This window comes from Notamacropus eugenii, chromosome 7 (assembly GCF_028372415.1).
Source record: "Notamacropus eugenii isolate mMacEug1 chromosome 7, mMacEug1.pri_v2, whole genome shotgun sequence".
Lineage (NCBI taxonomy): Eukaryota > Metazoa > Chordata > Mammalia > Diprotodontia > Macropodidae > Notamacropus > Notamacropus eugenii.
In genome coordinates, this window is record NC_092878.1 from 99,521,266 (window position 1) to 99,544,395 (window position 23,130).

The 23,130-nt window shown below is 35.2% G+C and overlaps 1 protein-coding gene across 4 annotated transcripts in view; it reads left to right on the forward strand.

The window, feature by feature from the left end:
* TENM3 (teneurin transmembrane protein 3) overlaps nt 1–23,130 on the forward strand; it is a 3,393,579-nt gene that overhangs the window by 1,770,847 nt on the left and 1,599,602 nt on the right. For all 4 annotated transcript variants that reach the window (XM_072622672.1, XM_072622671.1, XM_072622669.1 and 1 more), the window contains one exon: nt 2,382–2,539. The gene's annotated coding sequence lies outside the window, so the exon portion shown is untranslated. The remainder of the gene's footprint in view (nt 1–2,381; nt 2,540–23,130) is intronic.

A 23,130-nucleotide genomic window follows, 5' to 3' on the forward strand; every position in this document is an offset into this window, starting at 1 on the left:
TAGAAATTACATTTTAGCCATAGGGGACAGTATATTCTATAGCATGGTGGCAAAGAATAGAATGAGATATAGGGGCATTAGGAAATAGTCTAATCCATCTACTATCAAGTGTATAAAGGGGCACAATATACAATAAATGTTGAAAGGTAGAATGTAGCCATATGTTAAAGGGTTCCAAATACTAAACAAAGGAGTTTATCATTATTTCCAGGAAGGAAAGAGATCAACTGACACTTATTGGCTGTGCAGTTTGGGCTTGGATGGTTGCCTGTACTCTGCCTAAAGATTTTTGGTCATAACTAAATTTTAAGCCCCTCTATTCCAGTTACATTAAAACATGAGATGAACATTTGCATCTAGAGATTCTGTGCTTGGTGAGATCACGTCCTAACACATCAGGTATTGCCATTCCAGGGTCACATTAGTGACAGTAATAAATATCCATCTAGGTGTGTTTGGCTATGCTGTATTGCTCTCCTTTGCCTGGCAGCAGTTTACTAGCCTGTCTCTTTAACTCACAGGCTGCCCCCATGTCACCTTTGAAATAGAACAAGCCTCTTCTTAATTTTGCACTCCCACAGTGATTTCTCTATTGCTTTTGATCTCATAATAATGTCTTAGTATTTTTTCTGGTTTTTGTCCACTCACTACTACCTCCTGACCTGACCCCCTGGGAAATCAGAACTTATAGTGACAATGGAAATGGAAGAATAGGGAGAGCTCATGGGCAGAAGTCAGGCACCCAAAGTTGGTTCAATCACAACCACAATCACTGCTTGTTTCTCTTATCTTCTGCTTGTTAGGTGGATGTAGGTTCTGGAGCATTGTAAGCCATGACCCCCCTCCAACATAAACACCTCCATGCACCACAGTGATACAAGGGAATAAAAACCCAGGACCAATCATTGAGGAGGTGACAACTCCATCTTTCATTCAGCCTCAATCAGTATCTACTTTTCGCTCATTCCATTTGTTCTCACCACCTTGTCTTACCAATACGTGTAGATGAATCCCCATCCCATCAGGTTGATCACCTAAATCAGGGAGGAAGAATAAGGCAATAGAAACAGCACTGAAGAGGAAGTTACATGACCTGATTTCACATTCACTTCTTATTTGTGTAATCTAGTGTCAGTCACTTAATCTCCCAGGCCCTGAGTTTTTACACTTGTAAAATGAGGGGTTGGAGATAATCTCTAACCATGGCACTCTGGGAAGAGCATGGACTTAGAGTCAGAAACACTCTTCTTCATGTCTCCTATACCTTCTCTGAATCTTTGTTTTCCTTCTGAAAAGTCAGGGACTTGGGTTGGATGTCCTCTAAGATTCTTTGTAGCTTTAGGTATGTAAGCCAGTGATCTCAGTAGAGGGTGTTGGGGCACTCAAGATCCTTTCCTTCATATGTTCCTGCACATTGCATCCCTGATGAGTACAATGTATCTGCCTCACCCTTATCCATCTCCATGCTTCCTGGTGCTCCATTCTCCCTAGACCTTGTCAGTTACTCTAGCTCACTTTTATATCTAGATATGATAGTACACATCTATACTTTATTTCACCATATGGCATCTGCTTTTACATCTGACCTCATTAGTTTTCTTTGGAAGTTCATTAATTTTCTTTGGAAGTCCATGGTGGTGTAAGAGTGACCACTATTTATATGCTAATGGACTAACTATGAACCAAGTCCTGTCATGAAAAGTGAAGTCAAGTTGGCTTTTGTAGGACTTGAATAAAATAGATAAAAACAGTTACAAAACTGATTTTCTGAGTGTCTAAATTTTAGTCGCATGCAAGATTTGACTCTATATTCTTTTTGCCTTGAGGTTTTATTCCCTGTTGGCACCACACTCTGTCTGCCTGCTTTCCCAAGGATGTACTGACATTGTTCACTTACATTCCTACTCTGTTATCAATCAAAGTATAGAAGTATCATTGGACCATGTGCTACTAAGCAAATTTAATAACATTTCTTAGCTGTACATTTTATATGACAAATGTTTGCTGGATGTAGGATTTCTCTGGTCACATCGGAATATATGGCCATATTCCTCTTCAGCTTTGTATTAGTCCATAGCACCAGAGGATCACATCAGAGGATTTAAAATTATTTATCTACATGACTTAAGAGTAAACTGAGTGCTAAAGAGATAAAATAATTGTTCAAAGTCACACAGGTAGCACATGACAAAGGTGAAGATGCATTGACTCTTTCCACTGTACTTCCCTGCTCCTCAGATTATCCCTATGATGTAAATCCTCATCTGCTGGATGAGTAACCAGTAAAAAGGAAATGAGAGATGTATAGTTTACTTCTGTGGAAACTCAATCGATTTGTTACTATACAAATATACATTAAATATACATCATTCTTTTCACAGGTCAGGATCCATTTTTGAAGAAGAAAGCTGTATGTCGTTGTGGTCTATCATCTGTCTAGATCAACCATTAAAATTTGGTAGACCTTCCTGCCCTGCTACAGCACACCAGCTTTTCTTAAAGTCTACAGAGAGCTCCCCAAACTGCCCTGGTAGCTCTGGTGAGTATCTTATTGAGTGCTACCACAATATAAGCTCCCAAGGAGCTCAATTTTGGATTTTCTTTTTTATTTAAATGCTGCTGTTTTCTCATGTGTAAATTTCATGGAGCATTATAGCAAATAAGGTTTTTCCCCTCTCTCCTACTTCCATGCCACCTTGACTGTAGCTATAGTATTTATACAAATTAATAGGAAGTGTCTACATCTACATGAAGAAATGTGTGATTTCTTCTTAGAATTTAAAAAAGTTGTTTTATAATGACATTCAAAAAATTAGTTGGAAATGTTCAGTACATGTAGTATTTTGTCCTGCTGGTAAGTGCCTTCAAAGTCAATTGTGAACCAAGAATAATTTGTGAGAATGATATATGGAATAGGTGGAGAAACTAGAATAGCTTTGCTTCATAAAGCAGAAATGATAAACGTGCCCAGAAAAATCTATAACAAGTGTTTAGTGGACTATATGAGTGAAAAATCTGTTGCATGCTAGTGAGATCATTAAATAGAAATTAAGGCTATTTGCTGCTTTAATGAGCATATCCTGTCTATCTATTCAAGAAGCATACTTATTTCAGAGCTTAATAGGTGTCTAGTTTTTGTTGAGATTGTTGGAATTTTTTTGGCATTGTGATCATTAAGGTGCATGATACCCTTTTACCTTAACAAGTCTGCATCATTGAAGTCACCAATGACTTTTCTTACTGTGATGCTTAGAAACTTCCATATCTGGTTATGATTATAATTTCAAGAAGCATTTATGAGGCTATGATCATAAGTAGAAAAAAGATAATTTATTCTTTCATTTGCTGTGCCACATGTTATACTAGGACTCTACTTCTTAAATGTGTATTACTATAATCAGTGAGAACTAATTTAAACATATGTTTCAGGCAGGGATTGAGGAAAGTCATTCTACAGAATGACTAAGTGTCATAGGTGATATTTGAAAGAAATGGTAGTGTTTTAAATGTGTGTGCATATATATATGTATGTACGTGTATATGATATGTTACGGACATTTTGTAGGCAATGAGTACGGATATAAAGTTCTGTGCCACACATTCATACTTGATTCTGTGACTTTTGACAACTGTCACCTCCCAAAAGCTTGTTAAAAATACCTTCTAGTGGAATTTCAAGGCTGTGGGGTTTTTGGCAAACCCAGATAACGTTCTTCATCTATTGAAAATAAGCCAGACGCTGATTTGTTCTACCAGTGACATTGATGGTTTGATTTAAACCCTCCACCCCTTGTCCAGGGCTCGATGTGAAATGTTTTGATGCATAGGAAAAGTTGTCATAAGACTTTACTATCATCTGATAAATTCATATGGAGATGCAAATATTTAAGAAATGGCACATAAAGAAAGATGAGAAAAAGTACTGAAAAAATAGGTTGAAGCAGAAGGGGAATGGGGAATTATACTCTTTTGTTTCTCGTTCAGGTCTGAGATTGCATTGGTACAGGGAACTACAGTAAAGAGATCTTTTCTACCCATGCAGACTGTCACTTTCCCTGCCACTTAGAATCTTAAGGTGTCACCCAGAGTCACTAAGAAGTTAATTGATTTACCCAAGGTCACACATCCAGAATGTGTTAGAGTCATCAGGACTTAAAACCTAGGTCATCCACACCACAGGGATGGGTCTGTATCCATTTTTGGCATACTGCCTCACAGAGATAATTACTAAAGGCACAAATGGTGCATAGTATTTCAGTGAAACCATCAAGCTCTTCAATATATTGCTGTAATTGACAAATATTTTTGTAGAAATTATCAAATCAGTATACAAAATTTAGAAATGATGTTCACTCATGATCTTTACAGCAAAATGATTTTAACAAAATAAAAAAATCACAGGTTTACAAAAAGCAAGGTAGCTTTAAATTAGCATATGCATTTTATAAATCATATTTTTCATCAATACACTAACTTATATGCAGTAGAAATCTTGTGTTTGAATGATCTTTTGGTCATCACATTTCCATAGTAAATTATATTAATGAAGAAACATTCATTTAAAAGTCTAAGATTCCTTAGCTATGACATCCTTTAAATACTTGAAGTTCTAATGGCATTGAAAATAGGTCCCAGTTATACACATGTTTACTCTGGTGATGTCACCACAGCAACATTTATTTATAAAAACAAATTATTTTTATAAACAGCATCATCTACAAGGCACAATTGATTCTGTTTCTTAAGACAGGTTCCCTGATCCACTGAATTTGCTGAATATCATTCAAAGAAGAGACTTGGGGAGTAATTTTCTAGCACTCTTCACCAGTAATAAAACAGCTCTTGAAGGAATGCATTCCTCTTTCTAGGGACTGAAGGATTTTAAAAAGAAAAGAGCATCTGTTCCCTTTTCCCCCTAATGATTTTATTGTCTTCTGGATGATGGCAATTTGCTACACTAAGAAGAGGCTTGCTGCAATTCAGCACAGTTTGTCCTGTCTGGGTATCTGGGTTTCCAAGCTGGGGGACCTGACTTATTTAAGACCTAACAGTTTCTCCCATTTTTCACCCGTTACTTAAATTCCAAAGCAGGTTTTTACTCTTTTCTCTAGCGGAACAATAGTAGGTAACACCAGACTGTGTCCATGTCTCAGATCTTTACCTAAAGCTTTGCTATAGATCTGTCTACATTTCCTTAAATATGCAGTATTACTGAGGTGAAAAAAAAGGAGTTCATAGTTTGAATATTCTTCTATTATATTTGCTACATATTGGTTATAGTTCAGTGATAATGATCACAAATAAGAGAGATAGATCTAATTGCTTTTATCTCTCATTTTAAAAGTTGTTGAATATAAAAGAGAAATAATATAACTATAAATAATTTGATATGATCTTTTTAAAGACAAGGTTGGCTTTACCAATGGGTGACTATTAGAATTCTGGGATTTGATATGCCTTTCACTAGTAAATCTTCTCCCGTTAGCTCTTTGACTTATAATTGAGGGATGACATGCTGTCATTAGAGATTCATTCCTTTGACTTAAGACTTTATTTCCCTATTAAAATATGAATACCTTTTGAGGATTCAAATCTCCCTGATGAAGGGAATAGAAAGGGGCTTCTCATCAAAGGTGTTGCAGGTTCACACATGCAGATGCTTCCAGGCACTGAGTAAAATCAGCCTGAGGCTTTCTAATTGCCCATATGTCAGAAGCTGCAGGGGCTGATGAGTATTCCCAAAATGACTTGGGCACCTGGTTGATAGACACTGTATGGTAAGATGGCAACAAGGTAGAGAATGTAATTGAATCTCTCAGTATAATCTATCCTTCACATTTGGCTACAGTAAGCTCTATCAGTCTGACTTCTTCGTTCTCCAAATTAAAAGCATTCAGCGACTATACATTATCTATAGAATAAAATTAAAATTCCTTAGCTTTCATTCAAGGTCCTCCAAAATATGTTTTCAGCTTATCTATCCTATCTCATTTAATATTATTCTCACTCAGGTGCCCCATGTTCAGACACATAGGGCTACTCGCTATCCTTTGATCTGGCTTTTCCCTCTCCAAATTCTTCCCCTTTTTGAAAGCTGCTCCTTATGTTGGAATTCTTTGTTTCTACTGCACCCCTCCCCACCCCATCTCCATTAGTGACATACTTCCCTGTTTTCAAAGTCTAGAGGAAAAGTTACAGTTTCTATGAATTCTCTCATCTGTTACAACAAATAACAATATAATTATAATAAAATTAACATTTATATGCCTTGAGGCTTGCAAAGTATTTCACATAATCTCATTTGATCCTCAAAACAGCAGTATAAGGTAGGTGTGATGTTGATATTTTATAGGCGAAGAAAGTGAGACCGAAAGAGATTAAATGACATGTCTAGGATCATACAGTTAGAAATAACTAAGATGAAATCTGAACTCAGGTTTTTTATGATTCCCAGTCAGACATTATAGATTCTATATCTTATTGTAAATGACCCTTCTTTGCTTGAGTCTCTGATTCCACTCCATGTGATATCTTTTATGCCCTTAATCATTTTCTCACCTGTCACAGAAATATGTGCATGACTTATCCACTCAAGCACCTTATGAGCGCACTGAAGGGTGGAACTGAGTCCTATTTCATCTTTCTACTCCCTGCTTCTAACACAAATTTTGTACTTAGTAGCCTCTTGGTAAATATCATGTAAATTTAATTTGTTTACTGAAATTGTGCTCTACAAAAGAGCCCCACTATCTTATAGGTGGACAGGGAGTAGTTGCAAGAGTCCTGGAACTGTTGTTTGGGAGAATGGGTTCCAACACCAGTTATGTGACCTTAGTCAAGGCTATTTCCAATTTTAAATCTTACAATCTTCAACTATGAAACTGAAGGGCAAAAATCAGAGAAAAACCATGACTAGAAAAGCAGGGGAAGGGTGTGTCTAGCAGGTTCAATATGATTATAGAAATGCTAATTCTGGGGAAGAATAAAATATCCAATCCTTACTGTTGTACACTAGAATTATTGAGCGTGTCCTCAAGGAACTTGCTGTCTAATGGAGGAAACAGCATGGAAACAGCTATGTACCAATAAGAAATGTAAAATATAAATGGAAGATAACCTCAGAAGGGAGGCAGTGTCATTAAGGAGGACCAGAAGAAGCTTTTGGTGGAAGGTGAGATTTTAGCTGAGATCTAAAAGGAAGTTAAGGAGACAAAGACAAGGATGGAGAGGATTCCAGCCACTGAGAACAACCAGTGAAAATGCAAGTGGATATCCTGTGAGAGGAACATCAAAGGGGGGAGTGTCACTGGATTGCAGAGTACATGGAAGGAAACAAAATGTAAGAAAACAGGAAAAGTAGGAAGGGGCAGCTAGGTGGCACAGCTGATACAGTGCCAGGCCTGGATTCTTCTTTCTGAGTTCAAATCTCATCTTGGACACCAGCTGTGTGACTTTGGACAAGTCACTTAACACTGTTTACCTCGGTTTCCTCATCTGGAATATGAGCTGGAGAAGGAAATTGCCCAACTGCTCTAGTATCTTTGCCAAGAAAACTTTAAATGGGGTCATGAGAAATTGGACACAACTGAGACAACTGAACAGCAGTAAAGGAAGGGTCCAGGTTGTGAAGGACTTTAGAAGCCAAATAGGGGATTTTATATTTGATTCTTGAGATTATAGGGGATCACTAGAGTGAATCATCAAGAGATCTTGTGGCTGTAGAGAGAAAAGGTAAGGACTCTAGATGTGGGGAGGTGGGGTAAGAACAGTACATTCCAATGCAAAAGTATAGAAATGAGTCATGGAATGTTGTTGGGATAAGAAGAAAGTAACAAGAAAAGCTGAAGTTGTTAACCTAGATAATTAGAAGGATGATGATTCCATCAAAAGTTTATTCTTGAAAAACGTAAAGACACAAAGGCAGTTTTTTTACATAATCTTTTGTCTACCTGTGTTTCCTGTTTACTGCACTTAGGAAGCTGATTTTTGTAACTCAAGTGTGGAACTTCATATTAATCCTAAGTAGCTAAGTATCTTAAATCATGGTGGGTACAGTACAGTAGCCTTCTGAGATATTTGGGAATTCTGATTCTGTCACACAACTTGTTAACGATATCCCTAGGCTTTATGCCATGTGCAAATTTGATTTACTTATCATCCATGCCTTCATTCAAGTCATTGATAAAAATGTTGAATAGCATAGGACAGAAAAAAGATGCCTGGGGCACTTCACTAAAGATATACCTCGATTTTGACATGTATCTATTAATGACTACTCTTTGGGTTCATCACTTTACCACTTAAGAATTCGACGAATGGTACTATTATCTAGTCCAAATCTCTCCATCTTGTCCACATGTATAATAAGAGAGACTTTGTCATATGTTTTGTTGAAAATTTTTGTGTTCAATCTGTCTCATGTTTAAGGTCATTTTTCTTCATTCTGTCCAGTGGGAAGATGGAGGTTAGCTGACTTCCATCATATATTAACTAATCGTTTATCTGCATAAAGAAAATTTCCCAGTTATAGCTCAGTCTTCATTTTCCCTTAGGCTAAGTAAGGGTATATTTTATAATGCTTTATTAATTTTCATTTCCAGATGTCTCATTTTTTTTTGAAGCTCCGAATGGTTGCCTAAATTTCCAGAATTCTTGACATCATTATCTGTGTGTTAAGTGTGAACGACTGGAAGAGTAATGCTTTCTAATATCAGATTGGCCTAAGAGCTCAGGGAGATCTAGATTTCTTGGAACATGAGAATGGGACAATGAGTACTGTGGTATTTTCAAATACTGTTGCTAACTAAATACTAACTTTTTTTCAGTTATGCATAACATTGGAAATCACCTAACCTTTTAAGAACAATTTGTTTAAAACAGAAAAGAATTAAAATGCAGATGTAAAATTGCTTCCTTATAGTGTTATTTCAAATGCATTATCACACTTGATTTTCTTCAGGTACTCTACGCTCAGAGCGGTGCTAATAACAATGATATAGCACATCGTTTGCAGTTTGCAAATCACTTTAGTAACAATATCTTTTTGATGCACAATATTATTATCCCCATTTCACAGATTAGGAAACTAAAGTTCATAGAGGTCAAATGACTTCTTGTTATCACAGTTAGTAGTACAACAATGGAGCTGATACTCAGATTTAGGTGTTCTGGTTCCAAGTCCAGCTCATGCTTTCTCTCTCTCTCTCTCTCTCTCTCTCTCTCTCTCTCTCTCTCTCTCTCTCTCTCTCTCTCTCTCTCTCTCTCTCTCTCTCCATCTCTCCCCCTCTCTGCCCCCTCTCCTTTTTTTTACTACTTCGCAACAACTAAAACTCAACTCATCTTTCTCCAAAGCTATCTTATTCCTGTTGTATTCCCTATAATGCCTAGCACAGTGCTTTCTAAAAATGTTTCCCTAACTTTGATGATTATAACGACATAAATGATGGAATACAGTATTTACTAGATAACAAATAGTGTAGTCATCAGCATCATTCTAAAGTCAATTGTCACTATCATTGTTGTTATCACTACTACTAAAATTATTATTATTATTAAAATAAAACTAGAAAGCAGCTAGGACCCAGAATAGAGCATTGACTAAATTTTGCCAAGCTAACTTAATTTCCCTGTTTTAATAAAGTCAATAGGAGAGTAGGTGAAAGGGTAGGCATAAAAGAAATAGTATGGCATAATGGGTATGGTGGTAGATTTGGAGTCAGACAAACTGAGGTCAGATCTCACCTCTGTATTTTCTAGATTATGACTGTGGGCAAATCATTTAATCTTTACATGAACCTCACTTCATCAGAGGTCTCTGAGGTTATCAACTCTAAATCTCTAATCATGTGATGCTAGACACAGCATATGTTGATTTCCTCAAGACATTGGATAAAATCTCTCACAAAAAAGATGTGTGTGTGAGTGTGTGTGTGTAGAGAAAATGAGAGAGAGAGAGAGACTAGATCAGAGGTGTCAAACATACAGTAATACTAGAGTAACTAGGAACTATTAAAGAAAAGAAATAAAAATGCAATAGAATGTAAATAATGGTAATATGTTTGGTTTTTAAAATCAGCATATGACCATAGGGACCCTTATGTATGGTTTGAGTTTGAGATCATTAGACATGATCATAGAGGAGAGAGGTGAATTTTTAACTTGTCTTGACAGTGGATAAATGGGTGGATGTTGACCTGGAGGGAGGTGTCTAGCATACTGCTATAAGACTCTGTCTTGGTTACTATTCCAGTCAAGCTTTCTATTAATGGCATGAATTGACTGTAAAGTTCTTAGGAACCAACACTATGATGTGGCTTCTACAGAAAATAAAGCAATCTTAGGTTTCATTAAAATAAATTCTTGTTTCTAAGGCAATATGTTGCTCCCCAAAGATTCCTATGTTTCAAATTTGAGAATTTTTAAAATGTTAATTCTAGCTCTGATAATTTACTGCTTCTGTCATGTTGGTTGTTACTTATTTAAATTACTTTGACCCTCACTTTTGTCATCTGTAAAAAGAGGACATCATGTACAAGCACCTCCCAGCTCCAAAATCTGAGAAACTGGTTAATGCTAAAGTAAACAACATGTCCACTGATGGATGTGAAGTATGGTAGTCAGATTTGGGCACCGTATTTTAACAGATAAACTAAAAATTAGAATGTGTTCATGGGTTGGAGCCAAGAAAGTAAGGGTTCTGAAATGTGTATCATATGAAGAATGGTTAAAAGAATGAAAACATTTTGTTTCTGGAGATGAGGAAAATAGATACATACATATTTTTGTATGTGTTTGGGTGGCCAAGAGTGAAAGAACAAAAATATCTTTAGCTATTCAAAGGACTGTAATGTAGAAAAGGGAGCCAACGTACTGCCACTAAACACAGAGGAGGAAATTTACAGGGAAGCAGATCTAGACTCAAGGAAGAAGATGATGTTGATTAGAGTCCCCTCTCTATCCCTTCCCCTACTCCTTCTTCCTCCCTTCCTTCCTCCCTCCTGTCATTCCTTTGTTCCTTTCCTCCTTCCTTCATTCCTTTCCTCCTTCCTTCGTTCCTTTCCTCCTTCCTTCCTTCTTTCCTTCTCTCCTTCCTTCCCTCCTTCTCTTCTTGCTTCCTCCCTTCTCTTCTTCCTTCCCTCCTTCCTTCCCTCCTTCCTTCCTTCCTTCGTTATCTTCTTCTTTTTCATTTTCTTCCTCTCACATTCTTTTGCTTTCTCTCTCTCTTGCTGCATCTCTGCATCTTTGTCTATCTCTTCTCTCTGACTTTCTTCCTCTCTCTGTCTCTCCCCTCCATCTCCCTTCTCCCTCACCCCAAAACACAAGAAAGAAAAATACAGTTTCCATTTTTAAGTTATGAACATTATTCTGAAGTTACTGGATCACCTTAAATTTCAGATTTAGTACATGTCATTACTAGAAACAGTTGAATTGAAATTGTTTTCAGGGGACATTTTGAAATGGGATAAATAGGTTACATTTAAATTTTTAAAATTTTAATACATTTCTAGTAAATATACTCAGGAAAAACACATGAATGTCAAGTGAAATAGTAGACAGCTAAAATTTGTAGAGGAGGTTCAAAGGACTTAACCAACCAAAAGACAATACTCTCTATGTAGTCCAACTTTGAAAAAAAAAAGAAATATCAGTAAAACTCATTTCTTCCAATGTGAAAAGGAATCAGTTCACCTCTTGTTAGAGTAATTTCCCACTACTATGAGAGCACAGCAGGGTAATTCTTTTTCTTGAAATAGCACCACATCTTCAGATATGGTAGATGTTCACATCAAAGAAAGCTTTTCATAGTATCAGTCTTTCTAGAACCCTTAATTGGAAGTAAAGTGAGACACAACATCAACCACAACAACAAGGGCATTGAAGCTGATATTGAGAATTCCCTGAAGCTATATATATTCTTAATAACAGGAAGGCTTCTCTTTAAATCACAAAAGTGAAATTTCCTAATGTGGTGCATTCATTTTAAAATGTCTGTATTCAGTAGCATATAGAAAGGCAAATAAGGTATCCTATAAGTTGCATAAACTTTGTGAAGTCATCTCTCCAGTATGCTACTCATCATGAAAGATACAAGCAAATAACTGCCCAGCAAAAGTTGCTTCTGAATATATGTTTTCCTTGAGTTTTAAATGGTTATTTATTTTATAAGCTTTAGTCAATTTCCTCTTTCAGCCTCTTACTTGGTAGTCAATTTATTATTTTGGACCATGTTGATTAAACCCTGTTGCTTCAGGGGAAGTCCAAGAGAGTGGTACATTATTGGCATTACAGAAACAGTTTCCAGTAATCAATATATTTTTCTACCACATACAGGGTATATATTTAAGGACATAATTCATCAGAAATAGGCTTACTAGGGTTCTTCTTGTCATTTCCATTGATTTTTCACGTGTCGGTCTCTGTAAACATTCTGCATGTGATATAACAGATGCATTCCTAATGAAGTCAATCATTCTGAAGAAAAAAAAGCCCAATATCTGAAAAAAATAAAAAGTCTAAAATATAAATAAGATAGAATGCCAATGGTGCTTTCTTTTTAGTGTTCTTCACATAAGAAAACAACAGAATTGATGGAAATTTACAGAAAAAAATGTTATACTGAATGAGTCAATTTGGAGATTGTGAATGCAGTCTAAGATTTTGGAATCCTAATTTCCAAGTGTGGACTGTAATTATTGATCTGCCCTGTGATATAAAGCCAGGAAATTAATCCTTCTATCTCAGTTCTCTCTATGCCCATTAAAAAAAAATTAATACAACAAATAAATTAATTATTCACAGGAATACTTTGCTTTTCATAGTAGACATATTTGTATAAAGTTGTATAGAAATAAATACTTCATAAGTCAAAATCTGTTTTAATTGCATTGAATAAGGTCACTGTTTAGAGGGATCCTGTAATAGATCCTTTCATACAGCAAAGAAACTTTATGAAATGGTCAGAGGAAAATAATCCAACTTTTCCACAGTTCTCAACCAGTCAGTAAGTAGGACCAAGGACTAGTAAAATTCCCCAGGCTGAATTTGGAGTAGTAGGTTTTTGGAGCATAATAAAGAGAGGATATGGAATTAGAAGGATTTTGTTTCATAAAACTGAACCTTGGATAATTTCAGTTCCAAAACTTTCTCCTACTTCATTAGTTTTCATGTTGTGCTTACCTCTTCAAGTAAAAAGAGGGCAAAAGTGAAATCATAGATTATTTTTTATTTCCATCAACAACTTGAGTCATATCTCTGCCAAGCCTCCAATAAAAGGTTGTCGAAAGGGCATTTTTGTTGTTTACCCTTTGTGAAATACAAGAAACAACTGCCTCAAATAATCAACCCAATTAATACTTCTGTTCCCACCCATTCATGACACTACTTAATCTCTCCATGGTTGGCAATAGAATTGTTGTCAAATTTAAGATGTTAACTTGTGGAAAAAAGATTCAGTCATGATTTGCCCAAAGGGATGGGGTGATCATTACTTATCCAGTTGTCCCAAGAAAAAAGTTGGCCTCAACTAAAACTTACCTCTGGAATGGTTCTATGAATTGTTTTGACTTTACAAAGAAACAACTAGAAAAAGCTACAGAATGGTAGCTCTTACAAGAAGGATTATGATGAATAACCAAAATCTAAGTATTTTCCAAAGTTACAGAAAACAGAAGATTTCAACTATTTTCCTATGTTGTCTTTTATGTCTTTCCATTAATGAGAATATTTTCTGGGGAGCATGTAGGAGTGACAGAAGAAAGGGAACTGGCAATGACTTTAAGGACCAACATATTCATTACAATTGCTTCATTCTTCCACCCAATTGGTCATGTTAGACTGACTAGCAAACACCTTTTATTATGCCTCCTTCTGAAACCACCAATTGGTTCCCTATGATTCACACTTAGCCCATCAGATGGTGGACTCAGATGTTAATCAGACCAAGCCTTCTTATCCCATGACCTACTCTCAAGAAATCCAGTCTGCCAACATCTATTTAAGCATGTGGGTGGATTTTGCCAGTACTGTGGTGGGTTGCATCTCATGGAATTTAATGGCAATGTCGTTATAAAGAAATGGTATCCCATCGTGTGATTTACATTACGCTGTGTGAGCCGCCTACAGTTTTCAGCAGTTGGTTCTGTGTATGCAATTTATCCCTCTAGAAACCATTATTATAATACAAGAAATTCCTTAGGAAGTATAGAGGGAAGAACACATCACAGTCAGACTGTAATAACTATTTAGACCATTTAAACTCACTCAGCTTGTTATATATTAGAAAAAGACAAGCTCTGTACAATTACATATGTTATGCATTTTGTATGGCTTTCTGCTTTCATATATATGAAAAAGGGTATATTGTTACTTGTTTTAATATGGATATTTGAGAAAACAATTGCTCAAGATGTGAACTAGATCCCGTAATCATAGCAAGACAAAACTGGAGTTTCTAGCTCCTTTCTGAGGAGACAGCTAAAGAAATGCTTAATGAAATTGCTAGCACATACCATAATGATCAAGCATGAGATTAAAAAGAATTAGTCATCTTTTCCCACATTGTAACACACAGTATGTTGAGAGGAACTGCTGTAATAAATAGATTTCCCAGAGACAATTCTTGGCCCTTGAGCCTGTCGTAGTGTCTTTTTACAGTGAGTGGTTAAATTGTTAATATTTCCATAAGGAAGCTCAACTATTTGTTTTTGTCCATTTTTTAAGCTAATATTTTGAAAATATTGAATTCCAAAAAACAATTTTAAAAAAAGTTGTCCAAAATACACACTGTATAGAATGCTGTATCAGGCATTGAGCAAGACAAGAAATTGAGGTAAGACATAGTACCTGCCTTCATGGATTTTTTGCATTACTAGATGCATATATGACACACAGAATTTTTATATACTTTTACATTCAGCAATCTGTAATTTGTCAATGTTGGTATTCCTTCCCTGGATCAATCAAACAATCAGTCATTGGATCCTAGACTTACAGCTAGAGGAGCATTTAGAACTAACATCTAGTGCAATTGCCTCATTTGGAAAAGAGGAGAAGTAAGCCCTATTGAGGTGAAATGTCTTGTCTGACACCACATTGATGATAAATAGTGGAATTCAGATGTGAGCCCAAGTCCTCAGTTGCTAAATTTAGCATTATTTTCAATGCATCATCAATAGTCATATAATAAATGCCTAATATGGGCCAGATATTACTGCTGTATTCTGGGTATATAAAGGTATAAATGAAAGAACTCCTGTTTCTAAGGAGTTCTAATTCATAGATAAAAGTCATTATCCTCTCTGTGGCTTATCAGATAATTTTTGAAAGTTATTTGGCTAAAAAGGACATCACGCTTTGGGTAAATGCATGAATACTCCATTCCACTAGTAAAGCTGTTCCTCAGACAAAAGATAGACAATCTATTATCAGAGCCTCAATCCAAGTCTTTAATTCTTGTTAGTGAATATAGGAGTCCATTCTGAAGTCTAACCTGTGAGGACCCTTGGCAATATGAACTCAACCATAGGACTGTGGTAGAAGGAAACACAAAAATAATAATACAAAATAAAATGTATATTAAGTATATGAGAGGTACAAAACCAAGTGCTTTGTGAGGTCAGTGATAGAAAAGGGAGGGGACTTGGGGACCATGGAAATAATCAAATTTGAGTTGAATTTTAAAAGCTAAATTCTAGACCACTTCTGAATCTTTAAATAGTACTTATTTTGTGTTTTCTTATCACATGTTGGGTAAAAATAGAATGGATCACTACTTTATATGATTTCTGAGTCTTTTCACATTTGAATCCTCCCTACATCTGACTTTGAAGATCTACTCCGATCAAGCCCTGGAAAATTATTGAATTCTCTTCTGAGATTTGAATGATCACTATTTTAGTTAAATGATTTCTTAATTCTAGATTGTGTTTTAGGACATAAAGCCTCTATCTCAGAGGCTAAATATTTTCTCTAAAGGTGGCATCTAAAAACTATGCCAGCCTCAAGTATATAACGCCTAAGTACCACGGACACTTCACATTTTAACTTTTATTGAATTAGTTAATGAATCCTAGTTGATTTCTAATAAATCTTGATTTATATCATATTGATTGCATGTATAAAAATGACTATAATAGGCTACATTTATCCCAAATGAAATCTATTTCATGTATACCAAGATCTATAGGCCTTTCCTTTCTCTAGAAAAAATAATATTTAATGGTACATGCAGAATGATAAGGAAATAATTGTCCTAAGAGACAGCTAACAAAGGAATTTGAAACTAAAGCAGAAAAGGATACTGCAGAGAAGGTAAAGTAGGAACATAGACTTGAGTACTTACTGCCTTGCTAAGTATTTTATTTGTTTGTAATTTTAATTTTAATTTATTTTATCTTAATTTAATGAAATCAAACAAGCATTTCTAAAACATAGTATATTAAAAAGATGATTATACATAAAACTACAAATATGTTATGTACAGCTTGCTATTCTTCTTAAATATGTAATAAAATTTTCATGGAACTTTTTTTTCCTTTTTTTCTTCTCTCCCTCCCCCCTCCTCACCCTAGGAATTGCTACCATTAGATGAGTGTTTGTGATTAAGGGTTAAATGTCAGACTTACATAGCTAAAAACAGAAAATTAGCAGCTTCTGTCTACATCATCATAGTAACAGATGACTTTCTAGAGTTTTATTTTATAACTTTGGCAGGATTATTTTGGTTTCATATTTCTTTAAGATTCTCCCAATAATAACCATAAGTTGTCATTCTGGGTGCTTAGTGGCTCATCACTGTCTTAAGTGATACTAGAAACAATGGAATAAAAATCCGAATATTTCTTTCATTGACACATTGGAGGATTTTTCTATCACTGCACAGTTTTCATTATTTTTTACCACATACCATACTCATTTCTTATAAGTGTGTTTTGCATGTTTGAACTTCACTTTCTAGGTAGGCAGAGAAATAACTAAGAATTATTGTCCCTGGGACAAGTATCAAAAACCATTAAGAACACAAAAAGTGTACTTATTAGAGGGAAAAGGCAAGACATCACATCTGGGCAAGACAGAGACATTGGGACGCTAGCAAGAGGTCATTGCTGTTGAGACTCCTAGAGTGATAGGGTGGAGACTAATGGAACAGGAGGAAGTCAAGAAAGAGGTCACTCTAACATACCATCTTGTGGCATCCTGCTTTAGCTAATTTCGTTCATTTCTACACTGATGAAGAATTACAGGCAGTGTCTATAGCCACTAGATTTGGTATCTGAGGAAAAAGTCTTAGTTTACTCATTCTTTTTATAATTCTACACACTGGAGAAAAGACTAAGGCTCTCCCCAACCCCTACCATACATTTGTCATAACTGATTTCCATCTGTAAGTTATCATTAATTCAAGCCCCAACTGGCCATTCATATCCAGCTACCATAGGGACTACAGTTTGTAAAACATCTTCTTTTTTAGCTTCCTACTTTTCATTCAATGAATATTTTTTTAGTATGAAACATCAATGATGGAATTTCTCCCTAGTCAGTGTATTTAATATTTACAGTGAAATAGATGGTTTAGATTACTTTCTAATTTTGAATTTTTGCCAACTTTCTAGTGAAGGTGCCTATCTCAGTTATTCTAGTATAGAATAAATAGTACTTTAAATACCATTTTTATCAGTGTCATATCACTGAATTTCTATATTTTAGATCACTTATCACACAATACCCTCAATTTCCCTTGCAAATATAGCTTTTTTAAGGTTACACATATGTATTCATGCAAAACATATTCCCATATTAGTCATATTGTAAAAGAAAACATAGCCACCCCAAAAAAATCTCAAGTAAAAAACTTTAAAGTGTATGCTTCAAGTTGCATTATGACATCATCAGGTGTTTCTCTGGGAATGAATAATATTTTTCATTGTAAGCCCATTAGAGCTGTCTTATATCATTGCACTGCTGAGAAGAGCTAAGTCGTTCACACAGTATTGCTGTTTCTGTGTATAATGTTCTCCTGGTTCTACTCATTTCACTTTGGATCAGTTCATGCAAATCTTTTCAGGTTTTTCTGAGAGCATCTACCTCATCATTTCTTAGAGCACGATGGAATTCCTCAAATCGTATAACACAATTTGTTCAGACATTCCCCAATGGATGGACATCCCCTCAGTTTCCAATTCTTTGCCACCAGAAAAGAGCTACTATAAATATTTTTGCACATCTAATTCTGTTACTTTTTTTTTTAAATCTCTTTTGGGATACAGACCTAGTAGTGGTATTGGTAGGTCAAAGGGAATGCATGGTCTTCGAGCCCTTCAATCATAGTTCTAAATTCTTCTACCAAATGGTTGAATCCATTCACAATTGCACCAACAATGCATTAATTTCTCAATTGTCCCACATCCCTTCATAGAGCAAATAGAGAGTTTTCTAAATTTTGTTGCATTTCATTGACTTCTCTTAGAGTTGTTAGCCCAGCTGCAATGACACTATCTTATGTTATCCAGTACTTTAAAGTTTAGAAGGCACTTTCCTAAAGTAGCAAGTAAGGAAACTCTTTTATCTCTATTTTACAGGGGAGGAAACTGAGGCAGCTTAAGTGACTAACACAGGGTTACTTAGTTAGGAAATGAAGCTTAGATTTCTGAATCCTCATCTCCTGACTCCAAGGCAGTGATATTTTTTCCCCATTCTAACACACCAGTTTTCATGACAAACTCATCCATCAATTTTCTTTTTGTGAAAAGAAAAATAAAAGAGAAAAGAGGAAGAAGGAAAGAAAGATAAAAAGAGAAAGAGAACAGTCTTTCAAGTGGCATTACTGAGTTTCAAAATAATTACCATATACAATCTTGACTTTTTGAAACTATATGACAAATACAAAAGAAGTGTAAAATTCTGTAAGATCAGATTAGGAAGAGTTAGAAAAAAGATTAATAGAATATAGGGTATTTAATCTTGTATTTTCAAATTAATTAAGAGATGGGAAGAATATCAACAGATAGAAAGAGAGAAATAGATCATTCCAGGTACAGAGAGGAAAATTTGCAGAGGTCTTAGAGATGGAAATGCATGTGTCCTGTTAAGGAGACAGTAAATAGTTCAAGTTGTCTGAACCATTATTGATGAACTTGGCGAGGGGTGGGGCAGCAGTGGGCAGGTTGGGGAGGGGAGAATTGCTCCTTAATTTTTGAGATTTTTAAAAATTTGTTTTAGAATTTATATCCCTGAACATTTCTGAGTCAGATTCGATTTGAAGGTGGTACGTCAGGATTCTTTGCCAGAAGAACAGGTTGCTAGAAGATTTATATGCCTTTTCCAAATTTCTATAGCCTTATATGAATATCACTAAATATCAGATTTCAAGAACATTTGCGAATAATTAAAAGAATAGATAATTTGTCTGAATCAGTTTAAGTTTCCTTAAAGTAACAGTACTTTATAAGTTTTAATGTGACTCTATTCTCTTCTTCCAGAAAAAATGAACGAGTTAATAAAATTCTGCTTTATTAAACCATTCCACCTGGGACTCACTTCCCATCTTTCCACTTATACCCTTAAAACATCACTTAATTATAACCATAGAGTCATTTTATGCACTGTACACAAAACAAGGAAACAGTAGACCTTTCATGATCTTTATATTATTAAATCTAATTATTATGCATAGCATAGGGTATAATAGTAGTAAGACATAATTCATAGCTGAGAACTGCTTCCAGGCTAACCTAAATGTCTCACAGTATTCAAGGTTTATCAAATGCCTACTATGTGCACAGAACTTGAGGATGATGGCGGAGGAAGAAAGAAGAAAAATTACTTTTTCTCTGTCCTGGGATGTCTCTTCTTTCTATCTTCCATTGTTCTAATGCAGATTCCTCGAGTGCTTCAATGGAAAGAAAAAAAGATATAGGCTTCATTTGTGAGGAAACTTAAATCTTGTATAAAGGAGAGGTTCCAATTTTTGAAATGTTTTAAATGGCAGCTTATTTTAAGGTTAGGTAATGATGATGTGCATTTTCATATAAAATATAAAGGGAAAGCTTTGCAAAGAAAATTATTTCTAAAATAAAATTGCTTTCTTCCAGAGGTGATAGTCTAAGAATTTTGGAGAGACAGGGTCATCATAGCAACTGGGCTGACGATTTCATTTCTTTAGTGTATTTTATGAGAAACTCCTTCCACTAATACAAGTCAGCATCTCTGCATTTAGAGTCTTATAATTTATAGTTTATAATTTATAGACTTAGTTAGCTTAAGTTCAGAGAATTTAAGTGACTTCGCCAGTTAATACACTGCTTAGGCAGAATTCGAACTCAGATATTCCTCACTCCATGCCCAAATACTCAATCCAATATACTTGTCAGTAACTCAGTTTCCTCATTTGGAAAATGAAATTGCGCTTGTTAGCTTCCAAGGTTCTTACTTGTTCAAAATTTATCATATGTACACTTATCCCTTCCACATAGTGACTTTCCCCATCTCAGTTGGAGGTCAACATAATAAATTAAATGGGAATTTGGGGGAAGTTTTACAGATGCTGTAGATGACATGCCAGTAGGCAACAGAGAAAAAAGTTTGGAAACTCAGAAATGAACAAAATGTATGGGTAATATCAATATATTTTCTCTTTTAATACCATAATAATTTAGACTTCTTCTGTAGTAGCAAGGGAAGGTCAAAAATTTTAGGTGGATTTTCCACATGGAGGCAACACTGTGCCCCTAAGCCCCATGATGTGAAAGGGATAACCTACTGCAGTCATTGGAGAATGGGATCTTATCAGGATGTATAGGAATCTTTATAAATGTCATTAAGGATTTCTATTTGAAGTCTGAGAAGACAGTGTTTTCCTTAAGGAGTTTGAGTTTTTATATTTTCATGTTTTCAGTTGCAGACATGTTTTCAGTATCAGTCAAGCTGGTGGTAATTCTATCTGAATTGAAAAAGGAGTTGTATTCTACTAATACTGCCATCCCCTCTACCCTCACACATACCTCATCTGCCCAGCCATGTACAGCTTGGTCATTAGGCAAACAAAATCATAGCATTAGTAAGTTGAATTGAGCAGTTGTTTTTCCTTTCTGATTTAGAATATCCTGTTTAACTAATCTCCTCCTTCTACCCAGCCCAGTCTCCTCTCTCCACTAATTGATTCTTAAAAACCCTCAGTTGATTGATTTTCACTTTCATTGAATTGACAAACTTGATTGACTCTCTTTGCATGGGGTAGATATAGCTTCAGACACTTTCCTCACATGCGGGCAGCTTCCTATGAAAGCAAGAAATAATATATTCAATGCCTCACTAGGCCCAGTCCCTGATGTTCTCACCTGAGAGAGCTGAGACTTGTTTATTTTCTTAATTACAATAAATACCACATAATTTCCTAGTTGATAGTTGATAGGAGGAGCTCTGTGAAGTAAGTCCTTATAGAAACTGAACAGAATATTAGTGTCAATAATTGCATCCCCCACACTTATATTCACTCTATTAAAGCACAGAGAAGTTTGGATCTAGCACATTAATTTTTTCTGGCATATTTCTTAGAGAAGCTTCCTTTGCACCATTGCATAAACGGTTCCGGGGACCTGAGTTATCGAGATTAACTGGATATATAGGGCTTGAATTTTCAGTCTAGTTGCCCCAACCCTTTGCTTTCCTTTTGCTCTGGAGATTTGATCTGATCTGCTATTGAGATGATACATGAAAACATTTCAAATAGACTGAGGTAAAAATAATTTTAAAACAAAATCCCTCTCACAAGTAAATATAATAACTATGTTTCTTCACACATCATAAAGAAATCCTGAAGCAAGAACAAATCCTATCAGCATGAGATCTCAGGAACTCCATGGGTCTAGGATCAAACTGTTTTAAGGCAAAGGATAATTGGCATTGTCTATCACCAATTCACTCCTAAAAAAACCCAGATATGAATAACGTTGTCTTTCTTACACCAAGATAATTTTAATGATTCTCTATAACTAGATATCCAAGTTGATTTTTTAATAGTTCTAACTCAGGTGCATTTGCATCAATGTAGGTATAATTTTCCTTGCTTAGCCTTGCGATCATTGACAAGTATTCATCCAATAATATTCTTGTTTTCAATCGTTGATCATGACAGTCAAGTCAACATATATTTATTATGTAACAGGCACCATACTGAGGATGCAAAGAAAGCGTAAAACAAAAAAAACCTTAAGTCCCAGTTCTCAAGGAACTCACTCTCTAATGGGTGGAGAAAGTGAGATAGTTGAAAAGTCTGATAGGCATAGTTTTTGAGTAATTAATAATCAATTTATTAATCATACTAGCAGGTAATCAAAAACTTGAGGTCATTGTTTCTCTTGGAAACCAAAGATCTGCATGAAAGAGGCTGAATGTTTAAATTCCCTTGGAAAAGGGGATGAAAAATCAATTCTGATTAGTTAACAATTAATGAGGGAATGAATTTTATAATGAGAGGGGGGTCTTGTCTAATGAGGGGTTGGGGGACATTGCTCTGATCATGTCAGCACTTTCCCAGATCGTATTACACCTCCAGTAATCTTACAAAAGAATCCATTCTCTACCCATTCCTACCTGAATAGTACAATGGTGGGTTACAATAAGAATCCCACCTACATATGATTATCTTCACACAGAAATAAGCCGTCCTGCCCAAGATTGAGTGGAAAGTCTCATTGTCAGTCTTGTACTTCACAAGAATTGAACTTTGAATGAGGAAATAAAAAGAGAAGGAAAGCTTCACTAATAAGTAGCCTATTGATAATTGATTATTAAATTTTATTTATATTTTATATTAAATGTTGATTATTAAAATTTAAAAGAGCATTTTAAATATTTTATTTAGAAATTATTTATATAATGCCATATATTTTATTTTTATGTATTTTATAATTTTATATATATCAATACATACATAATATTTGTGATATTTATAATTATTTATATAACTGTAAGAACATTATATTTTATATTAAATATCAGTTATTAACATTAAAAAGATCATCTTTGGATTACTTATGTAAAATTAATTATTAATATAATAAGAAACTAATAATTTTTTTCTCAGAAAGTAAACTTTGAGGACAAGGACTCTCCCTAGAAGCTAATATAGTGCCT